This window comes from Hyperolius riggenbachi, chromosome 5 (assembly GCF_040937935.1).
Source record: "Hyperolius riggenbachi isolate aHypRig1 chromosome 5, aHypRig1.pri, whole genome shotgun sequence".
Taxonomy (NCBI): domain Eukaryota; kingdom Metazoa; phylum Chordata; class Amphibia; order Anura; family Hyperoliidae; genus Hyperolius; species Hyperolius riggenbachi.
The window spans coordinates 35986510-35998737 of NC_090650.1; the positions used below are offsets into that span (position 1 = coordinate 35986510).

At 49.7% G+C, this 12228-nt stretch overlaps 1 long non-coding RNA gene across 2 annotated transcripts in view; it reads left to right on the forward strand.

Moving 5' to 3' along the window:
* The window catches only part of LOC137519587 (uncharacterized), a 91857-nt gene extending 81200 nt beyond the window's left edge, over window positions 1-10657 (forward strand). For both annotated transcript variants that reach the window (XR_011021020.1, XR_011021021.1), the window contains exon 3: window positions 10240-10657. This is a non-coding gene — a long non-coding RNA (uncharacterized lncRNA). The remainder of the gene's footprint in view (window positions 1-10239) is intronic.
* The last annotated feature ends 1571 nt before the right edge of the window (window positions 10658-12228 follow it).

Consider the following 12228-nt stretch of genomic DNA (forward strand, 5'->3'; position numbering starts at 1 on the left):
CCCAGACTGGCAGCTCCCCAGCAGACACTTCTTCGCCCGCAAGGCCATTCCTGCACTGCACCGCTTTGTGATGGCGAATGTGGAGCGAGGGCTGGAGCATGCGGTTGGTGAAAGGGTCCACGTCACCATGGACTCCTGGAGCAACCGCTTCGGGACAGGCCGCTACCTGTCCTTCACTGTCCACTGGGTCAGCTTGGTGGAAGGGGGTGAGGATGGGAGAGCAGCAGCGGGCACAGCAGCAGCAGCAACACAGTGGGTAGTGCCACCCCGCAGGGTCAGGGGAACTGCAGCAGGTTCCTCCGATCCTCTGCCATCCTCCGGCACACCTGGCCAAACCCCCCGCCTCAGCAGCAGCGTGAAGGCCCGCCACTGCCAAGCGCTGCTGCACTTGGTCAGCCTTGGGAAGACCAAGCTGACGGCAACCCATGTGTTGGCCAAACTCCAGGAGCAGGAGAGGATTTGGCTGACCCCCAGAGGCCTCAGAGTCGGAGAGGTGGTGGCCGACAATGGGGCCAATCTGGTTGCCGCAATAGACAGGGGAAACCTAACCCACATCCCCTGTCTTGCCCACGTGCTGAACCTGGTGGTGCAGAAGTTCTTGCGCACCTACCAGGGGATGGGCGAACTGCTGGAAATGGCAAGGAACGTTGTGCGTCACTTCCGGCGCTCGGCTGCAGCCTGTGCGAGCCTGGAAGACGTGCAAAAGGAGCTGGAGCTGCCACGCCATCGGCTGATCCTTGACGTTCCGACTCGCTGGAACTCCACCCTGGCGATGTTGGAGCGTCTGGTTGAACAGAAGCACGCTGTCAACCAGTACCTTGCCCTGGCCACTGTTTCCGCCGCTCAGAGAAGGGACAAGACCAGCAACATCCCGTCCATCGTCCCTGATGATGACTGGAGGCACATGCAGCAGGTGTGCTTAGTGCTGGCTCCCTTTCTGCAGGCCACTAACATGGTGAGCAGGGACCATGCTATGGTCTGCGAGTGGGTGCCCCTGGTTTGTCTGCTGAACAGGGCCCTCGATGCTTTGCTGGAACAGGGAGCGGCAGCCTTGGACCAGCAGGAGCGGCAAGCAGCTGCACAGTCCACCTCTGAGGGGGAGGAGGAGGAGGACTTGGTGGAGGTCCCTGACCTTGCTGCTGATGAGGGGGATCAGCACAGCGCAGCTGAGTTGGTGCGGGGGTGGAGAGAGGATGAGGCGGCAGAGGAGGAGGATGAGGACAGCAGCACTGCCATCGATGTGCCAGCACACGTGGCCCGCCTCTTCCCAATGGCAGCGCACATGCTGGCGTACCTGCGCAGGGACCCCAGAGTGATCCAGATGAAGCAGAGGGAGGAGATCTGGATCAGCATGATGTTGGACCCACGCCTCAAGGGGAAGTTGAGCCAGTTCCTGCCGCCTGCAGGAGGAGACCCAGCGCAACAAATAAGGAGCTTGCAGCAGGCCCTTGTTGAGCGCTTGGAGGAAGCCTTCCCTCAGCCTTCCACCCCCACTGTCCAGCCAGCACAGAGGCAGCAGCAGGTGCCTGCATCCAGCAGCAAGCGCCCCACAGACCTGCTGTCTCTCAGCAACGAGCTCTACAGGACTGTAGAGGCTCCGGCAGCAGTGACTAGAGAGGAGGTGCATGCAGCAGCATCCTCCTCCGGTCACAGCCAGCGCCTGACCCGAATGGTGGCTGACTACATGGGGTCCTACAGCGGGCTTGACAGCAATGCCCCTGTTGATCCCATGGAGTATTGGGTCAAGCGCCTGGAGATCTGGAGCGAGCTAGCGCAGTACGCCCTGGAAGTGCTGTCCTGTCCCCCTTCCAGCGTGCTGTCCGAGCGCTGCTTCAGTGCAGCTGGTGGCGTGGTCACCGAGAAACGCTCACGTCTGTCTCACAAGTCTGTGGACAGACTGACGTTTCTCAAGATGAACCAGGCTTGGGTGGAAGGAGAGTTCCTGGCCCCTGTTGTCGGCGAGAGGGGGACATGAACTGAAGAACCATCGTTAATGTGCCTTACCACCCTTTACCACCTCCTGGCTCCTGCTCACTAAGCCAGCCTGGTTCACTTTGACTATTACGTCGCCTGAAGCCACACATTTTACACCTACAGTGGGCTGCTGTGTACTGCCCTTCTGCTGTCTGTCTGTGTTTCCCACTGTCAGGGTACACAGATTTACCTTCTGCTGCCACTCTGCCACCAGCTGTTACGTCAAACAATAGCTGCTCACATAATTACTCCTCCATTCCTCCTGCTGCTGCTGCTGTCTGTCTGTGTTTCCCAACGCCAGGGTACACAGATTTACCTTCTGCTGCCACTATGCCACCAGCTATTACGTCAAACAATAGCTATATATCTGTGTAATTTGTTTTACAAACAAAACCAAAAAACCATAAAAAAAAAAGGTTTAATTTTTCTGAGGTGCCCGGGTTGAAAACTGTGTTGTCCCAGTTGTGTATTGGACACAATGTGGGCTGCACGACCGCTGTCTGGGACCTCCTGTTGTGTTTATTTATGCCCTGGTATCACCGCTAGGTACCAGGGCTATTATGTCACGCTGCCTGCCTGCTGCCACACTCACAATACTCCTCCATTCCTCCTGCTGCTGCTGCTGTCTGTCTGTGTTTCCCACTGCCAGGGTACACAGAATTACCTTCTGCTGCCACTCTGCCACCAGCTATTACGTCAAACAATAGCTGCTCACATAATTACTCCTCCATTCCTCCTGCTGCTGCTGCTGTCTGTCTGTGTTTCCCAACGCCAGGGTACACAGATTTACCTTCTGCTGCCACTATGCCACCAGCTATTACGTCAAACAATAGCTATATATCTGTGTAATTTGTTTTACAAACAAAACCATAAAACCATAAAAAAAAAGGTTTAATTTTTCTGAGGTGCCCGGGTTGAAAACTGTGTTGTCCCAGTTGTGTATTGGACACAATGTGGGCTGCATGAGACCGCTGTCTGGGACCTCCTGTTGTGTTTATTTACGCCCTGGTATCACCGCTAGGTACCAGGGCTATTATGTCACGCTGCCTGCCTGCTGCCACACTCACAATACTCCTCCATTCCTCCTGCTGCTGCTGCTGTCTGTCTGTGTTTCCCACTGCCAGGGTACACAGAATTACCTTCTGCTGCCACTCTGCCACCAGCTATTACGTCAAACAATAGCTGCTCACATAATTACTCCTCCATTCCTCCTGCTGCTGCTGCTGCTGTCTGTCTGTGTTTCCCAATGCCAGGGTACACAGATTTACCTTCTGCTGCCACTATGCCACCAGCTATTACGTCAAACAATAGCTATATATCTGTGTAATTTGTTTTACAAACAAAACCAAAAAACCATAAAAAAAAAGGTTTAATTTTTCTGAGGTGCCCGGGTTGAAAACTGTGTTGTCCCAGTTGTGTATTGGACACAATGTGGGCTGCACGACCGCTGTCTGGGACCTCCTGTTGTGTTTATTTACGCCCTGGTATCACCGCTAGGTACCAGGGCTATTATGTCACGCTGCCTGCCTGCTGCCACACTCACAATACTCCTCCATTCCTCCTGCTGCTGCTGCTGTCTGTCTGTGTTTCCCACTGCCAGGGTACACAGAATTACCTTCTGCTGCCACTATGCCACCAGCTATTACGTCAAACAATAGCTGCTCACATAATTACTCCTCCATTCCTCCTGCTGCTGCTGCTGTCTGTCTGTGTTTCCAAACGCCAGGGTACACAGATTTACCTTCTGCTGCCACTATGCCACCAGCTATTACGTCAAACAATAGCTATATATCTGTGTAATTTGTTTTACAAACAAAACCATAAAACCATAAAAAAAAAAAGTTTAATTTTTCTGAGGTGCCCGGGTTGAAAATTGTGTTGTCCCAGTTGTGTATTGGACATAATGTGGGCTGCACGAGTCCGCTGTCTGGGACCTCCTGTTGTGTTTATTTATGCCCTGGTATCACCGCTAGGTACCAGGGCTATTATGTCACGCTGCCTGCCTGCTGCCACACTCACAATACTCCTCCATTCCTCCTGCTGCTGCTGCTGTCTGTCTGTGTTTCCCACTGCCAGGGTACACAGAATTACCTTCTGCTGCCACTCTGCCACCAGCTATTACGTCAAACAATAGCTGCTCACATAATTACTCCTCCATTCCTCCTGCTGCTGCTGCTGTCTGTCTGTGTTTCCCAACGCCAGGGTACACAGATTTACCTTCTGCTGCCACTATGCCACCAGCTATTACGTCAAACAATAGCTATATATCTGTGTAATTTGTTTTACAAACAAAACCAAAAAACCATAAAAAAAAAAAGGTTTAATTTTTCTGAGGTGCCCGGGTTGAAAACTGTGTTATCCCAGTTGTGTATTGGACACAATGTGGGCTGCACGACCGCTGTCTGGGACCTCCTGTTGTGTTTATTTACGCCCTGGTATCACCGCTAGGTACCAGGGCTATTATGTCACGCTGCCTGCCTCATTGACTGCCTGCTGCCACACACTCATCCTCCTGCTGCTGAATTTACCTCCTGCTGTCTGTGTGTTTCCACTGCCAGGGAGCACATACAATGGCGCTTCCAACATGCGTGCGCCACCAGCTATTTGTTACGCTCAAAAATAGCTGCATTTCTTTAAAAAAACAAAAAAATTATATATACTTTTTATTAATACTGTGTGATATTATTTTTAGAGGTGTCCGGGTTGAAAACTGTGTTGTCCCAGTTGTGTATTGGACATGATGTGGGCTTCACGACCGCTGTCTGGAACCTCATGCTGTGTATTTACGGCCTGGTACCACCGCTAGGTACCACACAGCCTATTATGTCTCGCTGCCTGCCTCATTGACTGCCTGCTGCCACACAATCATCCGCCTCCTCCTGCTGCTGCTGCTGAATTTACCTCCTGCTGTCTGTGTGTTTCCACTGCCAGGTAGCACATACAATGGCGCTTCCAACATGCGTGCGCCACCAGCTATTTATTACGCTCAAAAATAGCTGCATTTCTTTAAAAAAAAAATATAAAAGAGAAATAAGTGAAGAAGAAGAAGACGATGAAGAAGAAGAAGAAGAAGAAGAAGAAGAAGAAAAAGAAGAAGAAGATACAGTACTGAACAAAATTCTGGACACAACTTCTCTTTCCACCTTTTTTTTTTAAAGGAACATCCCCACATAATCACTTGCTGTTGTTACTTGGAAAAAAAGATGTTTCTTGCATCATTCACCCTCAATACAAGTGTTGGAAGCTATTTAAGGCCAATTCGAATAGTCAGCTCGAATAATGAGCTCGAATACCGACTCGAATAGTGAGCTCGAAGTCCGAGGTCGAATCGAATAGTAAAAAATATTCGACTCGAATATTCGACTGAATTCGAATAATTTACTATTCGAATTCGACCAAACTCGAATAATAAAAAGGGGTATCCGAGCATCACTAGTCCGCAGTCCCCCTGTTGCTGTGTGCGGCACCTCCTCCACATCTGGGCCGCGCAGCTCCTCTTCTTGATTCATGGCTGCGCACAAGACGCACGAGCCCGCCCGCACATGTGCAGTAGCACAGAGCCCGCAGCTGTGGCTTACTGTGCATAAGTGGGCGGGCTTGCGTGTCTTCTGCACGGCTGTAAATCGGGAAGAGAAGCTCAGCTGCCCCGATATGATTAGAGACAATGCCTTGTCGCTAATCTTTGGGGGGGGGGGGGGAGCACTACGTGACATCAAAGCAATGAGGGCAGTCTCAATAGGATACTGAGGCGTCCCTCTCTTTAGGTAAGGATCTCAGCTCAGTTACACCTTAAAGGAGTCATCAGGCCAAATCATACAAAACGAGTGCTACTTACCGGCAGGGCCGGATTTGTACTTACCAGTGCCCTAGGCCTGCTGTCACCAAGCGCCCCCCCCCCCCCCCCCCGCAACCACCACCACCAAAAAACATTCTGGCCAACTATCTGACTAGCGATCACTAGTGTTGGGCGAACATCTAGATGTTCGGGTTCGGGCCGAACAGGCCGAACATGGCCGCGATGTTCGGGTGTTCGACCCGAACTCCGAACATAATGGAAGTCAATGGGGACCCGAACTTTTGTGCTTTGTAAAGCCTCCTTACATGCTACATACCCCAAATTTACAGGGTATGTGCACCTTGGGAGTGGGTACAAGAGGAAAAAAAAATTTAGCAAAAAGAGCTTATAGTTTTTGAGAAAATTGATTGTAAAGTTTCAAAGGAAAAATTGTCTTTTAAATGCTGAAAATGTCATGTTTCTTTGCACAGGTAACATGGTTTTTACCGCCAGGCAGTCATAAATGTAATAAAGATAAGAGGTTCAATAAACAGGGACCGGTAACGCTAACCCAGCAGCAGCAGCAGCACACGTGATGGAACAGGAGGAGGCGCAGGAGGAGAAGGCCACGCTTTTTGAGACACAACAACCCAGGCCTTGCATGAGGACAAGAAGCGTGCGGATAGCATGCTTTTTACCGCCATGCAGTCATAAATGTAATAAAGATAAGAGGTTCAATAAACAGGGACCGGTAACGCTAACCCAGCAGCAGCACAGAGCACACGTGATGGAACAGGAGGAGGCGCAGGAGGAGAAGGCCACGCTTTTTGAGACACAACAACCCAGGCCTTGCATGAGAACAAGAAGCGTGCGGATATAGCAGCAATGCTTTTTGCCGCCATGCAGTCATAAATGTAATAAAGAGAAGAGGTTCCATAAACAGGGACCGGTAACGCTAACCCAGCAGCAGCACAGAGCACACGTGATGGAACAGGAGGAGGCGCAGGAGGAGAAGGCCACGCTTTGAGACACAACAACCCAGGCCTTGCATGAGGACAAAAAGCGTGCGGATATAGCAATGCTTTTTGCCGCCATGCAGTCATAAATGTAATACAGATGAGAGGTTCAATAAACAGAGACTGGAAACGCTAACCCAGCAGCAGCACACATGATGGAACAGGAGGAGGCGCAGGAGGAGAAGGCCACGCTTTTTGAGACGCAACCCAGGCCTTGCATGAGGACAAAAAGCGTGCGGATATAGCAATGCTTTTTGCCGCCATGCAGTCATAAATGTAATACAGATGAGAGGTTCAATAAACAGGGACTGGAAATGCTAACCCAGCAGCAGCAGACGTGATGGAACAGGAGCAGGCGCAGGAGGAGAAGGCCAAGCTTTTTGAGACACAACAACACAGGCCTTGCATGAGGACAAAAAGCGTGCGGATATAGTGTGGCTGAACGAGCGGTGTACCACTATTCCCAGCAGACACAGAACAGTACACAGAATGCTATATAGTGTGGCTGAACGAGCGGTGTACTACTGTTCCCAGCAGACACAGAACAGTACACAGAATGCTATATAGTGTGGCTGAACGAGCGGTGTACTACTGTTCCCAGCAGACACAGAACAGTACACAGAATGCTATATAGTGTGGCTGAACGAGCGGTGTACTACTGTTCCCAGCAGACACAGAACAGTACACAGAATGCTATATAGTGTGGCTGAACGAGCGGTGTACTACTGTTCCCAGCAGACACAGAACAGTACACAGAATGCTATATAGTGTGGCTGAGCGAGGTACACAGTGGCAGTAAACAATGCTATATATAGTGTGGCTGAGCGAGCGGTGTACTACTGTTCCCAGCTGCGACACACAATGACTGGGGGGGACCCTGGCTAGCGTGGCTGGAGCGCGAACTACCCTGCCTGCCTACCCAAAGCTAAACCCACAGACAAATGGCGGAGATATGACGTGGTTCGGGTATTTATTTACCCGAACCACGTGACCGTTCGGCCAATCAGAGCGCGTTCGGGTCCGAACCACGTGACCCGTTCGGCCAATCACAGCGCTAGCCGAACGTTCGGGGAACGTTCGGCCATGCGCTCTTAGTTCGGCCATGTGGCCGAACGGTTTGGCCGAGCACCGTCAGGTGTTCGGCCGAACTCGAACATCACCCGAACAGGGTGATGTTCTGCAGAACCCGAACAGTGGCGAACACTGTTCGCCCAACACTAGCGATCACTGGTTTGAATGGGCCCATTTCAGTTGTGCTGCTGTGCCCCTCATTGAACAAAGAATCAGTGGATGCTCTCTGTCCTCTCACGATGGAAATTTGCGCTCCTGCCCGAATGTGCACAGCAGCCGATAGTGTTCTGGGCATGCATACTTGAGAAATTACGGTGATGTATGACCGGTACTTGTCAAGAATGCATAACACTATACTGGCCTCGGTTGCTGTGCACATCTGGGCAGGAGCAGGAAATTACAGGGAGCTCAAGTGGCCAGAGCATGCGCTGCTTCTTTATCCTCTGTGCAACTGGCAGCAGTCAGAGCCACAAACAGGTGACAGGGAGCGCAAGTGGCCAGAGCATGCGCTGCTTCTTTGTCCTCTGTGCGACTGGCTGCAGTCGGAGCCACAAATAAGTGGCAGGGCAGAGCAATGGAGAGAAGCCCATCCAAAACAGAGAACAGGTAAGTAGCAAGCATCCTGTCAAGACCCACTTTGGATGTTTGGTTGTAATTAGTGTGGACCTGAACTCAGAACTTCTTCTCTGCTCTAAAAGATATGCAACAACATAACCTTTACATAAAAACATTTTTGTTACAGCTGATACAAATCCTGCAATAAATAGACAGTGTGTCTAATTCCTACTTTCATGGAAGCAAATATATTAACATCTTGTGCTTTAAAATAAGCTTATATGCTGTGGCAGCCAGGTGACACAGGGAAGATATCAAATTTGTGATTAGACACAGATGTGGAAGAATTCGAAAGGCTCTCTAAATACATACAGAGTGCATTTCTCTGCATGGTTTCCTTCTGTCCTGTGCAAGAGTTCAGCTCCACTTTAAAGCATCTGAATGACATTTATTTATATTTGCTGAAAAATCTACGTATCACTTTTGAATGCTGAATGTACACAATAATAACATATTGGCAGTATACAGCAACATAGTATGAAGAAGGCTTATTAGCAGAAAGATTACTCTTTTTCTTTTAAGCCAATAAATGGTATCATCCTGATTCAAAACTCTCTGCTTTTGCTGATGGCTAAGATGGTACAATGCTCTAATGCTACAGGAAAGCAGAAGGATGCCAAACCATACACACTAGCATAGAGGTAGTAACAGCTCAGGTGACAGTGACAGTTTAGCAATGAAAGGGAAGCATACAGCATTTTTATTCCAGGCTGCAGCAGTTCTCATAGATGGTCGGAGCTGACGGACAGAAAATGAGTCAGGAAAGAGTTAACTTAAGCAGAGAAGTGATCACTGGCTAGGAAGAAAAAAAAGCAATAAATTACGGCTAGATAAGAAAAGTGTAATTTACAACTGCCGGGGTCAGTCAGTGTCACAGCTGTAAAAAAGAAGGCAAAGAAACTAGCAGAAATGTTTGTGAATGCCTGCATTAGAACTCAGCTGAACTTAGTTTTATCTGCTTTGTAATGTAAATCCCTGGTATTTCTTACATCCACTTGTACTGTATGTCGATCATAATTGGATCATCAGGTAACAGTTATGATTGATCCTGATTGTTATAACACATCAGGAAGTGAGAGGTGCAGGGATTGGGGAACTCTGGAATTCATCTATTAGTGCAGAGCAGGGCGCTGGGTGGCTGCGCTGTGGGAACAGAGGAGATGATTTACTTTGACATATGACCTCTTCTCTCTCCAAGTCCTGCCGCCCTTCTGATCTTATCTGATTTTATCGCCCTAGGCCGTGGCCTTTGTGGCCTTTGCAGAAATCCGGGCCTGCTTACCGGGGGCTTCCTCCAGCTCCAAGCTCCCAGGACGTCCCTTGCCGCAGCTCTGCAGCCAGCCGTTTGCCGGAGCTCCGACCCGGTCCCCGGTGATGACGTCAGAGCGAACTCGGGGTCGCTCTGTACTGCGCCTGCGCGAGCGGCGCTGTCAATCCCCACCACGTGGGCCGGAGCGGACATGCTGAAATCGATTCACAATTTGTTTGCAGTAAAGGCAGCCATACGATCCCTCTCTGATTAGATTCGATCAGAGAGGGATCTATCTGTTGGTCGAATCTGATGGCAAATCGACCAGTGTATGGCCACCTTAATACTTTTACCATAGACCCTAAACAAGCATGCAGATCATGTGCTCTGGTAGGGAGGCCTAGCTACCTTTTGAAGGAAGGGAGGTAGGGCTGCATATTATTTAATATAAGAGATATGTCATGGAGAGGGAAGGGTATTGTAACACTGGATTAGGCATACAGAGTGGAGCTAAACTAACTGTCATCTTTGTCCATCAGTCACATTGCATTGGGTTGACAGCTCAGAAGCCAAAGCTAACAACGATGAACTGTCAGTGCTAAATGTACACAAGTACAACGCAAGGTCAAGAATCAGTCACAGCATGGACTCCTATCGGAAAGCTCTGCGCAGAGAACGAGCAAGCAAAGGGCGCCAAAAACGAACTCACTCCAAGTCATCTTACTTTCAGAAAACCGACACCTCTCTGTTCTACATGCCCAGCTACATTTAGGACAAAACGCAGGTACGTTTCAACAACTGCTAACAATCTAACCCACAGGCGGCCGCTCAGAGTAATCCACAACAACAAGCACCTATTGATTCTTCTAACACTCCGGCAGAAGATGGGGCATTAGCATCCAGCGTTATATATTTGTAACCTCTCCCTTATTTTTAATAATCGCATCTTGTTCGCCGCTGTCATGCTTGTATCTCACGCCGCTGCATTAAATGTGGAATTTGCAGAAAGGTCAGCAAGTCTCCAGAGTTGTGATTACTTTTTCTTGTTGACATTTATTGATTTCATTACATTCACACTCATATTTCAAGGATTTTTTTTTTTTTTCATTTTGTTACCATTTCAGAAGATGACAGAAAAACTGCTCCGTTCGCTCTGCTAGATGGGGATGTAATTAAAATTTGTGCCATGGTTCACGTTTCATCAAAACCTCCCTGTCAGAGACATCAGCATGCGCTCTGTGTTTGCGCGGGAGGCCCCCGCTTCTACAGGGGGTGATTAGAAAAATGACTGTAGAAGACGTTTGGTGGGTTGGATTCTCCGGGCAGCTGTGTGGTTAGCTCTCATGCCTTGTGGTGCTACAGTGCCGAGATGACATTCAGGTCAAGACAGGCAATCTGCGAGTTTGCTTGTTCTCCAGCGTATGCAGGCCCGGATTTACATTACAGATGTTCTGGCACCCCAGACTTCAACCTCCATGAACCTACAACAAACCCCCACCGAACCACTAGTGTTGTCCGGATCATGAACGATTCGGATCTTTGATCCGAATCTATTTTGCAAGTCGAATCAGCCGAATCATCAAAATGAGTGATTCGGATTGCAAAGGGGGCGGGGCCAGGAGCGACACGCCCCCTCTCAGCGGGCAGCGGGGTCCTGGAAGCAGAGCAGAGATGGATCGCTCTGTTGGAGGGGACTCAGGGGAGCCAGCCTTGCAGGGACAGGTAGAGGGGACATGGGTGCCACTGCCAGATATGTGTAGAGCACACATACTGGCTATAACGTGCTGCTCATTATAGGCTGTCTGTTCCGTAGTTGTGCACAGTGAACACATTGAAAACTTTTGGCACAGCTCAGTAATGTTACAGGCAGCATGCTGGGCTAGGACAGGGCAGGCACTGTGATTGCTGTGCAATATGATCCTCCTGCACTGCTCTAAACAGGTGCACTTTACTTCTGGGAATGCTTTGGGGAATGGGAGTTGGGAGTATACAGATGAACATGTAGGTGAAATCTATGTAAAGCATATGATTGCAGCATGTGGGTATTGTGTGCAAACATTTCTGCTCTCTGTTCGTCCCTCCTCCCTTCTCTGTCCACACCCTGCCCTCTGTCCATCTTCTCCCCTTCTCTGTGTGTCCACCCCCCTCCCCTTCTCCTGTCCACAGCAGGGAAAGACCTGTCCTGCTGTTTATTTCACTCCCGAATGCTTCGGTAGTAAAATGATCCGAGATTCGGATCAAAGATCCGGATCTCTTCAATGATCCGATTCGAATCATCCGGATCATTGAAAAGATCCGAACTTCGCATCTCTACGAACCACACCACAAGTATTCTGGCTGTCCCCACTGTCACTTCACTCTTAGCTCCCTTGCCTGTCATAGGTCGCTACAAGTGCCCGATAGCATTAGGTAGCCAAAGCTGTCCTCGGTATTAAGTAGCTAGATAGAGGTGCCCCCATGTATTAGGTAGCTAGAGGTGCCCCCAGTGAAGGGTGATTTGGTCAGTGGAATGCCGAGATCTGGGTCAG